Genomic DNA, 21,819 nt, shown 5'->3' on the forward strand with positions numbered 1-21,819 from the left:
CTCTTGTTTTAGGGAAAGGCTTTCGGATTTTATTATTCTGAAATAATTACAGTCTTTTTGGTGTTATGATGGGTGCAAAGCTAATCTAGGGGTACCCAAGATTAAACTTTAAACATTTTATGTGTGTGTCTTTGTTCAGTTGTTTGATTTCTACCTTAACTAATTTTTTGGCTAATGTATTGGCCAGTCAACCTCTAAGCTGTCTAAAGTGGGAGAAAAAGCAACAGCTCTACAGTTTAAAAGTCTCTGGTGTTGTTACAGTGGAGTTAGTTGTGACCATGTCACAAAGCTCCCATTGAAAAAAACATGGAATCAATTATGATTCCATGATTCCAATTCCATTTATGATGGAATCATGATTGGAATCAATCATGCAATTCTTTGCAGCTAGTCTTCATTCTTTCCAAGTCCTTTTGTCTTGAAAAAGAGTGATAAATCATGAATTTCACAGCCATGTTACTTCAAGTAAGCAGCCTGCAGCATGTTCTTTGCCTCATTGTGGTGTGCCCAGCCTTAATGAGTTCATTACTGCCTCCTGAAACCAGAGAACAGAAAACATCCACTGATCCTTGACAGTTGTGTGGGTGTTTCTCCACCAATGGCCCCAAAGTGCAAGAATGAGTCCATTCAACTCTCAAAAACAAATGTTGACAAGTCTCATAAAGTTTAGAATTAACACACCATTAGAAAATGTGTTAGTTTGCAAATGTACATGTACTGTACAGTATACAATAACTAAACCCCGCCACCTCCTCCAGTTATGTGCAACTCACTGTTTTGTTTTGTTTTGTTTTAGCTTTTCTAAGGAACCTTCTGCAAATGTCTCCCACAGAGTAGAAGAGACAAGCCCAAACAGGGCTATGTAGAGACCCCATAAATCCTAACACATCACTAAAAGCCATGTGACAACTTTCAGTACACTCATTATGGCAGCAGTAAAGGAGTAAATACAGGAAGAAGATCTTGAAGTTGGTGCTATCTGTCCAGATATCAAGAAGACAACATACTGTATATTGTAAGTAGTCCAAGTCAGACTTCGATACCTTGAAATACACTAATCAATCATTAATATATTTCTCTAGTTCCTATGTCTACATGAATCTCCTTAGACACATTATATGGATTTTATATTATATTGTGGTTTGAATGTGCTTTTAAAATGCAAATTTCAAGATGTCATATTGTAAATATCATCTGCATCCATCAGTCTTTCCAGAGTTCAGTGGGAAATACCCATGTGCATGTATTTATTTGATGTTGGAATTATTCTATCAGTGGCATAAATTATACAAAGGAAAGATTATTGCTGTGTTGTTTAGGTTTGATTGTTCCTTTTCCCTCTGTCAATGATTATGGTGATGTGCTGATCTGGGACCTAGTGCACTATGGTAATTCTTACGCTACTAATAACAAATTATTTTATATTCTACTTAAGCAGCTGGCAGAGTAGCAATATTTCTACTTGAATATATGGTTCTATTGGCTTTAAAGACCCTGCCTCTTTATCATTATATAAATGTGTATACAGTAGTATGTTTTCTCTCATTGACTCCGCCTTCTGTTTTATCACGAAAAACTGTCCTACCAAACATTTCCAATTGCCTAGTTTACATACAGTAGCAGTGGGAAAATAGCTAAATCTCCTCTGTGGGCCTCATGGTAATGCTGCCTCTTCTGTAATACTCTGCTCTGTTTACACCCCAATAAACATAATTCGATGAATGACTCTTCTGTAATGGGACTCATTCAGGTGAATTTACTAAAGCCTGTAATTCACTGCAATCAAGGCATAATGTCTGTGTTTCTGCTAAGAGATGGTGGTGTTTAATAACCCCACTGCTACAGCGGCATCCAGTCGAATAAGGCCCTTCCAGACATGTACTCCTTTCAATTAATTTGATGGAACCTGAACATGTTGGTTTCATGTGTGAATGAGCATCCTGGTCACTTTGTTATAAATGTCATGACAACACTTTTATGAGGTCGTACCTGTAGAATGTGCTGTATAATAACATGAAAGAAAATAATTCTCCTGAAACACACTCATGTTTGTCCTCCTGGTTGTAGTATATAAATTCTGGCATTTTCAAATGCTTTGGTATTCTCATATATATATATATACTGTATATCTTGTCCATGAGTATCTTGCTCTTGCTCCAATAGCCAACTTCTCATCAGGTTGCCCTGGTTCCTCAACACCTGATGATACTGCACAGGACGCTTGAGCTCCCAGGCCTCTGGTAGAGGACCCGAGCTTGAAGAAAGGAATAAGACTGCTCCAGAGAGAGTCAACTAGCAAAATACTGCACTCCTACTCATTTTACTAAGTTTTTACAATACTAATGACTTAAATTCAATATAATACAATTTTAGATGTATAGCGCCAAATCACAACAAAAGTCGTCTGGTGCTGTTTAAACAAATAAAGTATAAATATGTCACTAGTGAGAATTAGGGGCCCTCACTTATTGTTTATGTGCTGGACTTTGTGTTTAATGCAGTGTGCTGCTTTCTTTCATGGTACAGTATATCTGTCTCAGTAGTTATATTAACAAACTTGTCAGGGGGCAGGTAACTGGTGGACCCAATATGCAGACACACACACCAGGAGTGGAACACAGAGTTTATTGTATAAATAGAAGGTCAGGCTACTGGGTGGAGAAGAGGTGAAGCAGGGGCAGTGCAGGTACTGGATGGGACAAAGGCAGAGCAGGTACTGCAGTCAGGAAATGGAGACCTGGAGAGTGCAAAAGCTAGAGTGACGAACCAGCGGGCTATTAATGGAAAAGGGCATATAAGGGCAGATGGATGTGATTCTAGATGATTACACTGGTGCAGGTCAGAAGTGACAGGAGAGACAGGGAATCCAAGGGGAAAAACCAACAGAAAACCAGGAAGCAAAGGTTGGACTGCAACAAAACTTTGTTAGGCCATGTGAATATTAGAAAATGGTCTCCCTCACAACAATGTACTTACCTGCTTACAGTACATCACTCTAACTCATCAACTTACACCCGATGGCATTAAAAATAAACATACCAATTTAATGAGTGGAAAATCAACACATTTAATTAAAGTAACAACAAATTTGGTTTAAAATATATTTATGATTTTTAGCATAATAGTCACTTCAGTGCTTTTATGCATATTCATTTTTGCCACTTATTTATCTTTCAGCATTACTGAAGAGAAATTGACCTGCATTACAAAGATTGTGTGACCTAGTTGTCATCCCAGAGATTACTCTTTGAGAGTTTCAACAGAGGCACTTCATGTGCAATTACAGTATGTTAATTTATTGCAGCAACACAAAAGAACAGCCATGTGACTTCAATTTGTGGCCATGACTCACAAAAATAATGTTACAGCAACAGAGCAGAGTGTTCTACAAGCCTGCTGAAAATGAAGCAATAATGGAGACTATTTACTTAAATTGTCCTAAATTATCTATATATTAGAGAACACTTATTCTTATTTGTGTGTAGCGTGTTGGTCAAAACTGACCAGTGGGAATGTATTTAGTGAGAGTAAACACAATGCATCACTAGCTCTGTTTTCCAAACTCTTCCTGCCCAGTCCTTTCCATTATGGTGAGTGCAGATTGCCATCAGCTGGTACTGCAGCCCAAACTAACCTGTGCTGTCTGCAGGAAGGCATCTTCACTCACCAAGACAGTGCCATGATGAAAAGTCAAAGTCAGGTTAAACAGACGGTGGCCTGGCCAAACCTTAAACCTCATCCTTCTGTTGACACGACGTCAGGTTAATAGGTGTGTTACTTTTCATACAGCTGTTGAGAGCGAGGTGCAAACCTGCTTTACAGCAAATTAGAGTACAACAACAGCTATATCTTGCCTTTGATTATACAAAAGCTGAGCAAGTGTGATTAATTTAGTCAGTGGAGACACTGTAGCATGAGGGTGAAAACAGGCGATGTACTGAGTGTGCACATCAGTGGCTCATGAGCTGCCGACATGACAGGCATCTCTATAATAACAGAATTAACTTCAAACAGTAGGATTTTGTGTTACATTGTTGTCCTCAAAAATTATGTATGCATGGATCTATATATGCTGTTTTATTAATTAAAGTAAATTCTAGCATCTTCACAACAGTGCTAACATGCTGCTATTCACCTTCTTAGATCTGGGTGTTAACAAACAAACAACAAAGTTCAGCTTAGGCTGATGGCAATGTCACCATTTTTGAGGATAAGTATTCATACACCATAGCACAAAATGAAATTTTGACTTGATGATAGCACTAAAAGAAAAACATTTGTTTATTTCTATGTTCCTGAATAAAAAGTAAGAGTGCAGCATTTAAAGTAAGGTTTATTTTAATGTCTGTTTGCTGTAGGGGGTTCTCTCTGACAATACTGATAAAATTTGCTGTCTGTGATAAGTAAAAAGACACATTAGATCATTCATTTACTGAAGCTTAGTTTATAGTGGAGGGAATTAGTTACTTTTTATAAGTTACTATAAGTTTTTATTAGTTACTATTTATTTTTTTACCAGCTCTAGGACAAAAAATAACATGACAATGGTATGTTCTCATAAATCTTCTGGGAAGAAAGTATGTGTACTTTTCAAAATGCTCTTTATCTTAGAATATGAAAAAAATCAAATTGTTTCTAGTTGTTGATTTTTTATTTATTTATTTTTTTTTGGAACCAGCAGTTAGTGCATTCGTGGTACTGTTGTGTAGCTCCCTTGAGGACCAAGCTCAGTACACAATATGTATTTTATGATGTGACTTTCCACTCCTAGGGAAAATGAAACACATTTTTCCCTCCAGTCTACCAGTACCGAGCCTACAGTGAGGTCAACAAAAAGATGATGTAGTTACTTTTCTGCACAGATGTGTTGGACAAGTTATGATAGCAAACATTACTGAAGCAAACCAAAATGCTGATGTACTGTAGTGACCCCACTGGCCACTGCTGAGTGCTAGAGAGGTGAGTGTTATTATCTGAGATTAGAAAGTTTAGTGTGATGTACATCACTATGAGTCAGATACTCAGGGGTTTTGTAACAAACCAGGTAGCTGCATCTTTGTCTCTGCTCTCAGTATGAGGCCAGTTTGTTATTGTACAGTTCTGGAGACTCTGAAACGCAAGTCATTTGTTTGCCTCTATCTTTCAGTTTAGGCAGCAGTCAACAGTGATTGGCTGTGCCCACAGAGCACAGCTCAGGCCAGAGTTCAACAATCTGAACTTCTGACATGCCCCTGCTCCAATTTTAATACACCATCCAAGCAGTGGCACTGCAAAATAGCACATAAGCAACATTGGAGGAGGTAGGTGCAAAAGTTGTTTCTCCATGAAAATCTGAATACAGCATAAGAGTCTCCAGTTTGACTTCATGGGGGCACTACATAAGAGTCTCCAGTTTGACTTCATGGTGGCACTAAACAGAAGTACAGGAAATTCACTCTGAATGGAACATGACTGTACATGTATGTATAAAATGTCAAAACAATCTTGCTCAAAACCCACAAATGTCAACCTCATGGTGGCACTAGAAGTGAAGTCAGGAGTCATATGCTATCCATCCTTTTCTGAATGAAAACTAGAACTTCATAGACTTCTGTGAGCATAGAAAAAGCTTTGCATTATAATAATTTTGCATGTGTTGCACAGTTGTACTGTACTTTGGTCCCCAGATGTTACAGGGGAACAGTTTTCACCAAAGTCAGACTTGTTTGATCCCCAGCAACAGATCTTTGGTCTTGGCATCCTATTGAACACAGCAAGCAGAGTTTGCCAGTGGGAAGCCAGTGTGGGATCATGTTCTTTTAGCTGCTATAATGATTTCTTCTGTTTGGTTGGGTGAGGCACCTGTGCAAATGGCTGTTGAAATATGGAGATAAAACGTAAGAAGCTTTGCATGTGTTCCAGCCTCCTGATGAGTCTTTCTACTGAACCATGAAAAGCAGCAGGTGATGATTCTATGTGTGTCAGAGGAAACAAGTAGCTGTCTAAGCCTTCTCCTCCTCTCCAGGCCAAGAGTTAATTAGCAGTAACAAGGATCACAGAGCAATGTGGACTGCCCTTTCTGGATCTTAAACAAGGGCAAATATACCCCAAAAAGAACTGTATATTGCGTTTCTACCATTAATGATCATGTGTATCAACACATATGGATGATATCATGATTAAACTGTGTAACCAAATGCTTCAGTGATTAACTGTGACACTGGCATCACGCTCTTGTATTCATTACAAAGAATCACTCGGTTCCTAATAATTCCAGATTCGGACTGAATGTTAAATCTCATTCAACAAAGAGGAAGTACAGCAAATTAGTTTCATACAGTACTATTAAATATTCTAAGACAGAGTAATTGCTGAAATTGGGGCTCATTAATCCCATTGTTGAGAATTTCTTAACACCTCGTCAGGGTACGCTGGAGGCACACAGGATTAGATAAGCTGCTGATTGGAGGAAATTGCACAATGTTGTTCAGAATTCCTCATAGACCCACAGTGATTCACACAGTGAGTTTTCCAACCAAAGAACAAGATAAAACAGAGAAATAAGTTTTGAAGATGGAGGAGCAGATAGAGATGGTGTATTTTATATGAGCATAGTTAGTGTTGCTGTTATCTCTGTGGAATGCCAGTTAAATCATTAAACTGGAGTAATCTTGTGTGAGATATATTCTCTAAGGTTCCGTTTCCCCAAGTCATCTGATTCTATGAGGACTATGTGAATAAAAAAAAAAATCACACACTTTCTGATTTAATATGACAGCCTCAAGGCAGAAACAGCATGGAAACATTACCATATGAAGCTGTCAGCAAGAACAGCTTGTTGAACACATTTTGTGGTAACCAAATCACTATTCCCTTCAAATTGCTTTCTTTTTTCATATACTGCATGTGCTCATACAGTACATCTTGTATAATAACTCAGTTTAAGCCCTAAGATGACAGGAACAATAAGAGAAAAGATGTCTGGGCTGACAAAGCTCCTCAGTCATCCTGCAGTATAAATGTCAATCCATGTCTCATATCACACTGTTAGATTTTGGTATTTACAATACAATGTTCAAAAAGAACAGGAAACAAAGTTTTGTTGTTGGAAAACAAATGAGACAAGAAACACTGAGAATCTCTGGTTGCTTGGTTAATGTGCCATCTTGGAGTGACTGGACTACCTGTACAACCTGACTGCGCTGCAGGTACTGCCTCATGCTACCAGTAGTGACATGGACACTAGCACAACACAAAACCTGAGAAGAATCAGTCAGGAAGGATCAGGTGAGAGCATTTGTCTGTGGCCACCCATTCCCTGTGTGGGGGTTGTCTTGCTTTTGCCTCTCCGTTGCACCTGTTATCACATTTACACCAAAGCAGGTGAAACTGATTCACAGTCACTTGTGCTTCCTAAACAGACAGATTGATATCACTGAAGTTTAACTAACTTGGTGTTACACTGTGATGATGAAGTGTTCCCTTAATTTTTTTGACAAGTGTATAATTCACTTATAGCCTAATATCACATATTTGCATCATTTTGAATCTGATGAAGAAAAACACCTAAAAAAATCTTAAACAGGGATAGAAAAATGGAAGAAAACTCAGGAGGTGCAACAGAGATCCTGCTTCCAGGACAGACAGACATGCAATATAATTGACATAAATGGAGGTCCTTGTGTGCAGAACACTGGAGCCTGCATCATTTCTGCCATATTCAGATAAACAGTGCACCAGACAGACAGCAACACAGGAGCACACAAAAATGATCTTTCAGTTAACATTACACTTGATTTATGCTTTATGATTTATACCTTTTTATAATTAAAAACAATTTTCTTCACAATAGCAACATAATAGATTTACAGTACGGACGATCATTATTACCTGTATATGAAAAACATGAGGTGGGAGGATGAGCAACTTCCAGGTGCCACCAAACAGTCCTGAGCCATAGGACCCTGCCTCTACCATGAAGACCTGGAATGATGGCAGAGTACACAGGCACACAAGAGACAAAATCCAGTGTAGCATTCATCCATACAGGAGAGGACATACACAGAAGGAGAGAGAGACAAGGACGTCATGAACACAGGAAGCAAGAGAGACAAGAGAGAGGCTGGAGCTGCAGGAGGATGAAGATCCATAACCAAACATGTGGAATGTTATGCTATCAACCAGAGGAAAAAGAAAGGCCTGAGTGAAAATCAAAAGAGAAGACAGGGAGGAGAGGCAGGAGATAGACAGCTGGGGGTTCATGAGGTAACAAACAATCAGCGATTTAGAGAGATGCAGTGGTTTACAATAATCGTGTCCACATTATGATATGAAATATGCTGTACATTCCAGGTTAATAGATTTATCCAGGCTGGCTGCAGCTGAGCATCATCAGTATAACAATGGAAATCATTTCTATGACTATGTATAATTTGACCAATAGGTGAAATATAGAACAAAGGAGGGCCAAAAACAGAACCATATTCCACTTCAGAAAATACTGATGTAGAAGCCTATTATTATAAGAAACACAGTGTTCTTTCAGATTAGTATGAATTTAACCACCATTCACCCCCAATGGAGATGTTATTAATACATCAAGTTTAAAAATCAGAAATATTCTCCAGAGTAATTTAAAGCAGTACTACAGTAATTTAATGCTGCCTTTTCATAAAGTCGGGGCACTCGGGAGTAACAGGATAAAAACGCAGCATGGGGCTGAAATATTCAGATTTTCCAGTTTCCAGTAATGATCAAATTCTAAAAATACTGCATCCTACTCTTTTTGTAATGTAATTTTATAGTGTCTTTTCTCTTCTTGGTAAATACCCACATTTGTAAAACTATGCCTCCAGTTTGTAGACTTAAAAAGGTTTCTTCTCATTTGACGAAGACCCTCCTCATTACATTACTGCTCCTTGTAGCATACTACATAGGTTTTTCTCTATAACAGTTGAATAAATTAACATGATACAACATGATATAGTAATTTTCTTTAATATGAAGTTCAGATGTCCCATTATTCTATTTGACATGTAAAAGGATATCACTTTGTTCGGGCAAAAAGAACTTCTGGTCATTAAAAATGTGAAGATCCCATTTTAGGAGCTGGTAGATAGTGCATCATTTCATCATAATGTCCCAGTGTAACATCTGCAGTGACATCATGGTGACCAAACACTGTTGTACACTGACATGTCAGTGCAGCCAGGCGATAAGTTGAACCAGTAGAGATCAATAAACACAAACATGTCACCTGCTCAGTTGGTCTTTAAGCTTTAAATGTGAATAATATGGGAATGTAGGCAAGAAGCACTAAAGATAATACTGTATGTGGCAGTAAAAGCAAACAAAAATGATGTGGTAGGAGTATGTGTCAATTAGCTACTTGTACACACAAGACAAACTAGGGCCATTCTTACCTAACCTGTTTGGCTTGGTTCAGATGCGTTGGTGTGTTTGGCCATTTAGTGAGATTTGTTTCGGCTAGTGCGAAAGCTGTCAGTCAAATTGGTGAACCTGAAGACCACTGATGTTGTGAAGGTAAAACACTTCTCCAACAGGCTTTCCTGACACTGGATTTTGTGATTTTAGCAGGAATTAAAATCTAGACAAACTATAAAATCCATGCTGGCAAGTAGGTAATCTTATAAGCCATGTATAAAAGTCACATATATTTATGCAAAGCATTTGGTGACCGTGGTAACATTTACAATACATGCAAGTCAGCATGTGAGTGCAGGGATTTCCTCTGACTGATGTGTTGTGTTTGTGTCTTACTTCTACTATGTTCCCTTGTGAAAAGATTACTGAAGCACACTGACAGTCCTATAATTACTTCCCCTAATAATATAATGGCAAAATATGCCTGCTTTTCTATGTGATTATCATTATTAGTAAAATGAGGTTGAGTTGCAGTCTTGATGACTGATTTTGTGACTGACTCTTTGTGTTCATACAGCTTAATGTTTGTGTTAAAGCACTCTTGTAGAAGTTCACTCAGTTTTACTGGAGTTAGCTGTGTATTCTCATGTAGTCCTAATGAAAGTTGTTTTCATTTACATGAGAGAGGACCACTAAGCCCACTTGTGCACACAGTGACTCAGTCAATTAAACACAGTCAATCCTGTGGGCTGCCCATAATAACCAAAGTCTTCCAATGTGGACCACTGAGCAGAATGTCCAAAGGAACAACTGGAGATTAGGTGCCTTGGCCAGTAGTGCCTTCGGTATTCAGTACTGTCATAGACATTATTATAGCTGGTGTAATCCAATAAAGGTAGCAAGTCAATAGTGGCTTCCAAGGGAGAACAGAAATGAGACTTGTTCCAATTTGCCATTATGTCCCCAGCTGATAGCAACACAGACACACACACACACACAGGCTCATTTAATTAATTACTAGAGCCTCAACATAGAACAGAGCCTCACTCTGCATTTGCAAATAATGTAGTGTTGTTAATTAAATGGTGTTGAACTGAACCATGGTACAATGTGCAAATAGCTAATGGCTGAAGCAGTCGGTAGTCCTCTAAAGTTTGATCACATAAGAGACTGAATTTGTACCTCTGTTGCATTCTGTTTGCAGGATGCTCTTTTGCTGGCAGATCTATGCTGGCAGTGTGTTATATCCTATTTAGTAGAACTCAATATTAAATTTGCATTAGAAATCAAACTTTCCTATGTTCATTTACTGAGAAAATGTGAAAGCAAATAAACTATGACTAGCAGTACAGTTGGCTACATTCATTTATGACAGTTGCAGTCTGAAGATACACCTGTCTCTCAGTTTGTGGTGTCCTCCACAGGCTCCTTGCTCCAGCCTGTGACTTCCTGCCGACTGCCTCTCCAATAACACGTACATATAGCACATTAGGTCTCTGATGAGCTGTGAGTCACTGCAAAACAAAGAAATGCAATCAATTAAGAGTGGGAATGCATGGCAGTCTGCCCTTGCCAGCGGTTTCAGGTTTGAGCTCCCATTTCATTCCCTGGCTTATTGATTTAACTCAACACGAAAGACATGCCTCCCCAGCTTGTCAGCAGGCAAGAGGAACAGATGAGCTAAGAACAATAGATCTCATTCACCAGCCATTCTTAAGAACACATTTCTTCTTAAAACCCACTTACAAAGTTCTCACAAAGATTCTGGCATCCACCAACGCTTTCTTATCTGGGATTTGTTTGTAGGTAAGAACAGAATCTACACTCACATGTTTTTGTGAAATAACCGGTTATTTAGTTTTCTTCAGTTCTACAGTTATGTAATATTACAAGACTTAAATTACAATAACAGTTTTGCCATTATTAGTATTTCTTTAATATTTTTCACAGTATTTTACAAAGAATTATGGTCTTTTAAAAAGAATAAACACTACACTAAAAATTACAGCAATTAAATGCTTGTTTATAAGTCAAGGCTTAAAAAATGATTTGAACTTTTACAGTGTGATTATTTGTAGCTCAGAATTAGGAAACACATCACTTAAAAACCAAACACATTTAAATGCATATCTTTATTTAAAAGTTCTGTTCATTTCTTTAAGTGTCTCTCAGATATCATGGCCAGCATTGAGGCTGTTTGTATAAATGTTTGGTTGTCCAGCAACGTATCTGGGATCAGACTCAGGGCAGTTGAAGGGACCTGGGTGCACACATGGAGGTGTGCTCAGCTGACGGCACACCCAAAGGAGCCGTGTACGGCCACCATGCTCTGGCCCAGCTCAGATAACTCTGGGCCAGCCTGTCCTCCTCCACTGGTTGGAGTCTCTCTTCTCTGTTTGTTTTGTTGCCTCAGATCAAACCATCTTTTTACTTCATCAGCTGTGCACCCTTCTTTTTATACAGCGTTCACTGAATGAGCAAGAGCATCCCCTCCATCTTTTTTGTTTTATTTTATATCCATTAATGATAACACTAAATATGAACACTCATTCGCTGGTGCAAACAAATTTAATTTAAAATGTTTTCATGAATTAAACTTTTCTTAGGACCATTCTTAAGAGCAGCCTACAAACAAATTTAGGAAAACACGTAAGTAAAATGTTGGTGAATGAGCCCCTATGTTCAGATTTATCAATGCATGTAAACCATTATTGTTGAGGTCCCTGAATGAATATTTTCTTATGCAAATCAACAAAAGTAGATAAACTACTCAAAAAATATTTATTGTATAAAAATGTGCAAAATTGAAAAACATCTAGTACAGAAATATAAAATAGGACCATAATGCCATTTGGTTATAATTTATCCAGAAGATAATAATAACCAAATTGCATTATAGACGTATGAACTATAAAACACCATATTTTGTGAAACAACTCCAGAAAACTAAATGAAGTACAGTTTTTTTGTAAAAGTGTGTAAAAATGAAAAACAGCCAATAGCACTAAAAACCAGCAGATTGGACTTACAATATTCCAAAACACTGAGAAAAACTCAGGTGTGCAAGTTGCAGAGACTGCACTTGCAGGCTGTCATCTGAACTGAACAACTGCTATTGCCTGTAGATTTTACAGTCCAGCTTTATGCCACTCATTGAAACAGTCGCTTGTTGGTTGAAAGCACAGGGGCACTTGACAGGATGCCTACATAATAGGTGTCTTTTCGTGGCCATGTCTGCACCTGTGTCTGCCAGCTGTGCCATGTTCCATTATGTGCCTAGGTTTGTGTGACACTGGGCATGATGTGAATGGTCCTGAAGCTGACATAGATGGTTCTGCAGCTGATGTGGATACTCCTGCACTTGGGGACCCAGTGTCTGCCAGGTGTGACACCAGGGTCTCTGAAAGATTTGTGTGAGGGGTGTCTGGTTCCTTTCTTTGGCTATGTGTCAGTGCAGAATGAAAGCATTTACCACAGCAATGTCAATGAAATGGTAAAAGAAGGTCTTTTACCATTTCTTTCTTTTGTAAACAATGTTGTAGAAGCTGATGAGCGCATCAGAGATGTCCACTCCCCCCATGCAGCTTCAAAGACAATGTGGAGCATATTATCAGTTCTCGTATCCATCCAATTTACAAAAAGCATTTTCACAGATCCAGTGCATGGTTCCTCAGGGAGCGTTCTTTGGCATGCTGTTCAGCAGTCTTAGGAAATCCAGTCCTGTTCGGACGGATGGTGTCACAGGCGACGATCTGCTATTGCAAAATGCCCTTGAAGAGTGTGGGACCAGTGGAAAAGTTGCCAACAAAGAACACGTAGCCAGTCCCAAGCACTTCTCCTCCAGCAGCTTCATTACAGACTCATAACTGCGCCCCTTGCCTTGTGCACCCCATTACATTTTCCTTCATAAACAAAAATGTTCCACGTATATCCACACACTGAGTCAGCCAGGACATTTATTTTATAACCCCTTCTTTGGTTTGTTCTTCATATACTGCTTCAGCATACTTCTGGCCTTTACTGTAACCATTCTCTTATCCACCGCAATACACTGAAAGGGGTGAAAATTGCTCTTGCATGCTTTAAAAAACTGTTCATATAGTGGCTTAATTTTGCATAAGCAGTCATAAGCTGGTGTGCCTCTCTTCTTGTCACTCTTAACATCCACCTTGGGATGATATCCTGAGAAATTTCCTCTTTGAAAGTTTTGCAGCAGGCAGTGGTAGAAAATATAGTTTGGACCACCTCCATTAGTCAGTGAGACTAATGCACTTTACCAAGCCCATGTCAATGAGAAGAGCATTGTAGGAATACAAGTCATACAAACGTACATCTTGCCATGGCTGCTGACTTTCTTGATCCTTCCTTGCCCCATAGGCATTAGTATTACTAAGAACTGTCATTATGACAGTTTAAGTGAGAAAGAGCTGGAACAGCTCCAGTGAGGTGTAGGTGAAGGATATTATCAGCTGGGGGCCTGGTGTCCTGGCACGTCTGAAAGGGGGCATTGTGCCACCTCTGAACACTGCTGCTGGTAGAAGCGATTTGTTCCTCCTGTCTTGTTCCACCTTCCCCCTCCCTCTGCTTGATCTTCGTCATCACCTTCTAGGTGTGAAGCCAGAAGCAGCAGGGGATTGTGATGGCCCAGGAGTTGGGGTGTAAGTACTGGGTGTAGTGGCTCAGGGTGTCATCTTGGGATGCTTCTACCTTCTCTTTGTTTCACTCTATGGCTCCCATTCACTATGAGAGGACATGTCATCATTAGCAAGCAAATAAACCAATGAGAATGTATTACTATAAAACATAAATATAGCCCTACAGGTGTTTTGTTTTGTAATAAATGTCATGAAATCTGTGTCAATATCTCACAGAGGCACATATAGCATTTCAATGTCAACACACAACAGCAATTAACACAGTAAGATTTAGCAACAGCATTGCAGAGAACAAAATATTAGCATTAGTGATATAGCAGTTGTAGCTATGCATAAGTAATATCTGGAATATTATGTAGCTGTTTTGTTGTTGCTGAATGTCAGCTGGGAAGTTGTCTACTTCAAGTTCAAAACAAAATAATTTCCTTCTTACAAAGTACCACCCATGTAACAACAAACCAGGCTGAACAATTTGCTATTTTTGTGCAGTCCTAGCAAAGTAAACACTTCAGTGTGGTCTTGGTATTCCTACTAGAAAAAAGCAATGCTCTGATGAGGGACTATTTCTCCAAACTAAAAATATAACTAAATATAACAGTGAGCTGGTCAAAGGAGCAGAGGAGGACATGGCAGCTGCTGATGTGAAGACCTGGAACTCCTTACAATGCACCAAGGCTTCCACCTGAAGTCCAACTGTACACCAGCCAGAAAAAAGAGTGTAGACAGGGCCTGGCAAGTGTCAAGACCACTGTCCTGGATGAAACCCAGAGCATCCAGGAGTGCATCAGCAAGATGGCACCCAAAGATGAACTGCTGAGGGAATGCCTGAGACAGCAAGAGACAGGGACTGAAGACCAACCAGAGGACGTGCCAAGAAAAGGTAAGGTCCTGCATGGGGTATACCACCAACAGATAACTGAGGCGGCTGACACTGGGAAATCCTACCAGTGGCTGGAAAAGGCTGGCCAATTGAATAACATTGAGGCAGTGGTCATAGCAGCACAAGAACAGGCACTAAGTACCAGATCAGTTGAAACAGGGGTCTACCAAACCAGACAGGACCCCAGGTGCAGACTCTGCAGAGTTCTCAGAGGCAGTCCAACACATAGTGGCAGGATGTATAATACAGGCGGGAACAGACTCCAGCGCACAGTCAAGACTGCAGAAAAAATCATCGGTGTCAGCCTGCCCTCCATCCAGGACCTGTACATCTCATGGGTCAAAAGGAGAGCAGAGAAGATTTCTGCAGACCCCTCACATCCTGGATACCCTGAACTCCTCCCCTCTGGATGGCACTACAGATTGCTGTATGCAAAAACAACCAGACACAAGGACGGTTTCTTCCCCCGTGCCATCACTCTGATGAACACTTAGCCTGTGACTGCATAACAGAATGACAACCCTCAATACAATATCTTGTAAATATAACTATCTGAAAAACTTTATCTACACTGTGGGTAGATATTTCTATATTTAAGTACTTTATTTTTATTTATTTAATGCACATTCCTTTTTTTGTTTGCAGATTTTCTTTTCTTGTTCTCTCAGTCTTATCTTGTTTACTCATTGCCTTACAGAAGTGCACTGTAGATACACACTAAGTGCCAGTGTACCAAAGTCAAATTCCTCGTGCATTTAAAAGACATGGACAATAAAGCTGATTCTGAAAAACAAACCAGACATCATTGTAGTGGACAAGGAACAGAAGGAAATAGTGGTGACAGACATAACAGTTCCAGGTGACAGCAACATCAAGGAGGAGGAGTATGAGAATCTGGAGAAGTACCAGGACCTGGAGAGGATGTGGAAGGTGGAAGCCAAGGTGGTCCCACTGGTGGTATGAGGACTCGGTGCTGTGACTCCTCACCTGAAACAGTGGCTCCAGCATATCCCAGGAACAGCAGACCAAAATTGAAATGTATTCAATTTTGGTGCTGGTCCATATCATAACTTATACAGGAATACTTTAAAAGATTATTCACTATTGTGAGTGCTGGAAAGGCTGCTGACTCTATGTGAGCCCCTTGTGGCTGAAGTGTGTGGTTGCCCTGCTGAGAACTCCAAGCACATAGGGAGACAAATCCCTGGGTTAGTGACAGCTGCCTATTCTTTGTCAGTAGAAGCTGAGCACTGTTCCTCAGTACATCCGCTCTGTGAGACAGGAACGTAAGGAGCCCGGTGAGACAAGAGCCCACAGTCAGGGAAAATATCTACTCTATGCAGCCAGGTGAGGGCACTTCCTTGGCCCTGTGATTTAGGGTTCTGATAACTCCCAGTTTGTGTTGCAGTGGATGGTGTGAGTCAAAAAGAAGGTATTGGTCGGTATATGTAAGTTTCCAATAAATTTCCACCTTCAGGCTTCTGTCTCCTCTTATGCGGACTGCACAGTCCAACAAGTCCATACAGTCATCTTTGGCATCTTCACGAGTGAACTTGATGTTGATATTCATAGAGTTGATATGCTTGGTGAAAGCCTCTATCTCACGAGTCCTGATTTTAACCCATGTGTTGCCCACGTAGTGGAACCCGTGGCTGGGAGTGAACGAAGACAGGGCTTCATCCTCAAATTCTTCCATGTACAGGTTGGCAACAGACACAGGGGAGCCCATAGCACAGCCATGTTTCTGCCTATAGAGGTACCCCTTAAGCTGGGTTAAACAGGGGTGAAACGTCTTCTACCTAAAACTACGTCTAGATGATTTCTTCTACATTTTTTCAGCATACTATGACCTGGGTGACTGAGAATTTGCACTGACACATTACTAACTATGTTAACTCCAGACACAGTCATCACTTTGGATGGTTTCCATGTCATACAGGTGGATGGGAAAACAGTGAGCGGTAAGAGGAAAGGAGGAGACCTGGCAGAATTTTTCAGTGATAGATTATGTAACTCTGGCCACATCACCATTAAGGAGCAAATCTGCTGTAAGGACATCAAACTGTTAGCATGAGGTCAGCTTTGGATCAACCCTGATATAAGGGCTCTCCTGAAGAAGAAGAAGATGTCTTTTAGATCAGGAGACAAGGAAGAGCTGTGAGCTGTGCAGAAGATATATCCAAGAGGAGAAGGCCAGGTACAGGAGAAAGATGAAGTGACAGCTGCAACAGAACAACCTCAGTGGAGTCTGGAAAGGCCTTAAAACCATCTCCTGCCACAAGAAGTCCAACACCCAGGCTGGAGGGGACCAGAAGTGGTGAACAATCTCAATCAACTTGTCAATAGATTTGATCATTCTCCCACCCCTCCCCCCCACACAAACTTTGCTGCACTCTCACCTTTCTGGACTCTCAGGGCACTTCTCCTTCCCACATCCACCCCCTTTTCCACAACTTTCAGCTCAGAGAGAGTTTGCCTGGCATCAGGGTGGATGATGCTGTTATTTACCTCTTACACAGAGCTCTCTATCACCTGGAGAACACTCTGAGAATCATATTTTTTATTTCTCTACTGCTTTTAACACCATACAGCTGGGGCTTCTGCAGGAGAAGCTGGAGCACATATGGGTGGACTACCATTTATCAAAATTGATTCTGAACTACCCCACCAACCAACCACAGTATGGGAGGGTACAGGACTGTGTGTCTGATATGGTTAGTTGCAGCACAGGGGCCCCACGGGGAACATCTTGACACCATTCCTCTTCACTTTGTACACTGCACACTTCATGTAGAGCTCACACGAACGGTAACCTGCACAAGTTCTGATGACTCCATGATTTTCAGCCTCATCACTGAGGGGGATGGTAAGTAGTACAGAGAACTGGTCCAGAACTTTGTGCACTGGTGTCTGCAGAACTGCCTCCAGATCAATGTGGGGAAAAAGAAAGACCTGGTCGTGGATTTCTGCAGGTGCAGAAAGTCCCCTCTGACACCAGTAAACAACCAGGGAACAAACACTGAGAGAGCTGACTCTTATAAGCACCCTGGGGTGTTCACCTCAACAATAAACTGGACTGGTCAAACAACACCAATGCACTTTACAGGAAAGGCCAGAGCAGGGTCTAGCTGTTGATGAGACTAAGATCATTTGGAGTACAAGGACACTCCTGAGGACCTTCTTTGACACAACAGTATCAGCCATCCTCCATGGAGTAGTCTGCTGGGGAAGCAACATCTCAACCGCAGACAGGAAGACTAGACAAATTGGTGAAGAGGGCCAGCTCTGTCCTGGGATGTCCCTTCAGCCCAGTGCAGGTGGTGGGAGACAGGAGGATGTGAGCCAAGCTAACATCCCTGCTTGAGAATGACTCCCACCCCATGCACGAGACTCTGACTGCACTGGGCAGCTCCGTCAGTGACAGACTGCTTCACCCCAAGTGTGTGACGGAGCGTTAGCAGGTCGTTCCTTCCTGCTGCTGTCAGGCTGCACAACCAGCACTGCTCCCAGTAACTGTAAATATTCAGCATACCAGTGTGCACTTGTCAGGATTTAACAAGGGAGAACCCAAGTGCAGACTCAGACAAATGCAGGGCAAAAAGCAAAGTTTAATAAGAGCTGAGTCCAAAAATGAATAATTACAAAGTAAATGACAACAAGCACACAAAACACAAGAAGGTTCAAACCTGACTAAATAAAATACTCAAACAAAACAGCGCAGTCAGGGAGCTTATGTGAAGAAACCAAAAGCATAAGGACTAGGGCTACCCAAATAACAAGAACAAAAGGAATAATAAACCAAAGCAAACATGAGCAGAGCAAGAGCAAAAATACAGGGTGAAAAGCAGGGGATGATGGCAACCAGTGAGACAAAACAGGAGCCAAAAGGGGTGTGATGCATAGACAAACCAGTGACCAGACTGAGGGAACTTAAGAGAATATGAGGGCTGAACCAGGGAGGCAAACGAGTAACTGGTGGAGCCAATATGTGACAATCAGTGGCATAGTAAAGCTGGGGCTGGTGAAAAGACAAGAGACAGGAAATACAAAATAAAACCTTGAAACAGGAAGACAAACCATGGCATTGATATTGTTTTACTTTTTATTATTATATTTATATTTATATTGTTTATAATGATAATACCTTGTCTATTATTTTTCTATTCTTAACACTGAGTGCCTTGTGTCAGTCCCTTTCCTGCTGTCGCTTTGTAAATTTCCCTGTTGTGGGACTAATAAAGGTTGATCTTATCTTATCTTGTGACCCAGACTCACTGAACAGCACTGGCAGCAGTGCAAAGATATTAGCTTCTAAACGGTTTTGAATTGGATTGACCTCTCTGACCAATCAGAGTTTTTAAATAATTTCTGCTTGATCAGTAAGTTTTGTTGCATTCCCATTTATTGTAATTTCATAACAACGAATACCTGAAGAGCTGGGCAAAGCTGGGCAGAGCTGGGCAGAGCATGGCAGAGCGTAACAAATCATAGTAGAGCATAATGGAGCAGGGAGATGGAGTGCTGCATGGAGCAGAGTGGATTGATTTGGAGTTTCATGCTACTCTACTTTAAGTCACATACTGTAGCTTTAATGGTGAGCTCTTCTCCAAGGACACTGTAGAGGAGCACTGTAAACATACACCATTTTCTTTGGTGTATCTCAACATGCAACAGTAGAGTCAGAAGAGGGGAACCATTGAATATTCTCACTGAGCAGAGAGCAGAATGAATTCAGCTTTAGTTTCTGGCTGCTCATTAGCATTCCATTGTGCTGCTCTGTCGCTGTGCATGTATTTTCAAGGCCACAAACCTTAGTTAGAACTTGAGCTGCACTGTTTCTGCTCAGCTTAGCTAAAGACAGTAAGCATACTACATTAAGAACAATGCATCAGGAACTGTTTTTAAAATCCCACAAGTGGAATTTAAACCCTCTAATGCTTCTGCTTTTAATGTTTGCTTATACAAATGTTTAAAGTTGATCTGTAATGCAAAGATGAGATTCATACTGCTTGATTTCTCTGTGTAGGCACAAGATTGTATTTGAAGCAATCAGCAGGACAAAGTCACTTTCTATTGCAAAGATGACTTCTCCAGATTTTTAGATGCTTTACCAGCATCACCAGGATACAGTCAAAAGGACATTGGTAAATTATCCCTAAAGAAGTTCAAGCAAAAGCATTTTACAATTTTGCACCTGATTACATGTTCTTTTCTGGACTCTGAATAAAATAGCACATTTATGCTCCTCAAAAAAAAGTGTAGACTTGTTTTTTAAAAATCCCATTATAACTAGAGATGAAAAATTAGACACAGATATGGTGGTTAAAAGTCAAAATCAGCCTCACTTTAAGAGGTCAATAAAATATCATTGCAACATTAAACCATGACTTTATTTTTAGCCCACTGTATAATGTCACATCTGCTGTTTAATCCACATAATAAATGGTTTCATTTCATCAGTTTTACCACCATAAGGTCAGTGCCAGAACCTTTATATAGACGAACTAGCAATTGCACTTTGGCAAGGGAGGAAAAAAGTGGGCAACTAGGAGACAACCATTCAAAAATATATGAATTACTAAGGAATGTGCCAATCATGCTGCACCAACTTGTGATTTAAAAAATCATATCTAGTCAAAGCAACCGATTTATCTTGAGATAGTGCACACAGAAAATGTGTGTGTCAGTATAATCAGATGCTGGCAAATGGACCAAAATGTTCCATTTTGTTTCTGGAAATGTATGTCAAACATCCTTAGCACCCATGAAAAATCAACTGAGCATATAGAAAGCCTTCATAAATAGAAAGGGTTGAGCATACTGTAGCACTGACCTTTCAAAACACCATAGATGAACAAAGTCATCAGAAATTGGCTGCTAAGACAATGCAATAGCAAAATGTGTTGCAGTGGTTGATTAGTCTTATCAGAAAATGACCCTGCAAAACCTAGCATTCTGGGGTAGTACAGATTGTTTGAGCATAACAATGACAATTTCAGCAAACTAGTGGAGATGATCAGCCTTTTTGACAGTGTGATGGCTGAACCCTTTAGGAGAATAACTTCAGAAGAATGCAACAGAACCTGGACAGACACTCGCTGGAAAACAATCAAGGCAGTTTTTTTTTGTGTAGGTGATTTTTGTTTTGCATGAGCCCTTGTAAGAATGCCACTCTCTGTATGTTTTCTACACCTATCTTCTGCCCTGATTCAAATTTTTACACCAGCCCAGTGAATATAAGACATATATAACTGCCTACCAATTACATACTGAATATTACTGTCCCATAATCCTGTCCAAAAACATTAAAGAAAAACTGAAAAATTGGATGCTGAGAAATGTGGTTTGTCTGTCTTCAGTGTAGATAGTGTGTGTGTGTGTGTGTGTATCTACATTTGTGTATTTAATAAAACAAATGTTTGACTAAATACAAAATGATTTGATTGCCTGTTCTCCACAGAAGGGTCTTTCTCCGTGTGTGTCTTACTGTGCATTTATTTGCACTTGTATGGGTGAAAGGCAGCGTAGAAGGTCTTTGAGATTAAATATGTTTTCATATAACAATTATACTGCAACATATCTGAGTCAATATTTTATCCTCATATTCCTCACAGTGACTTGCATTACTACCAACTTACATCTCAATCCTCAAGACTATTGACTATGTATAAAAGGTGGACAAACCCTCTGTAACATCACCCACTGGTCTTCTAAAGAGTGGTTTTGAAGCTCAAGTCTGACCACTGCCATCTTGGTAGCACTTCACTCCATCTAATTCTGGCTAATCCTGTTGTAATGTTATACTGTTAATACTGTTAAACAAATGTGTGCTGGAGAGTTTATGGGCAGGAAGATTTCAGTTAGTCTGTAAGTTGTGCTATTGAATAAGAGGAACCATAATGGGGCCCCAGAGAAAGAGTG

The sequence above is a fragment of the Monopterus albus genome, unplaced genomic scaffold (assembly GCF_001952655.1).
Source record: "Monopterus albus unplaced genomic scaffold, M_albus_1.0 scaffold203.1, whole genome shotgun sequence".
NCBI lineage: Eukaryota > Metazoa > Chordata > Actinopteri > Synbranchiformes > Synbranchidae > Monopterus > Monopterus albus.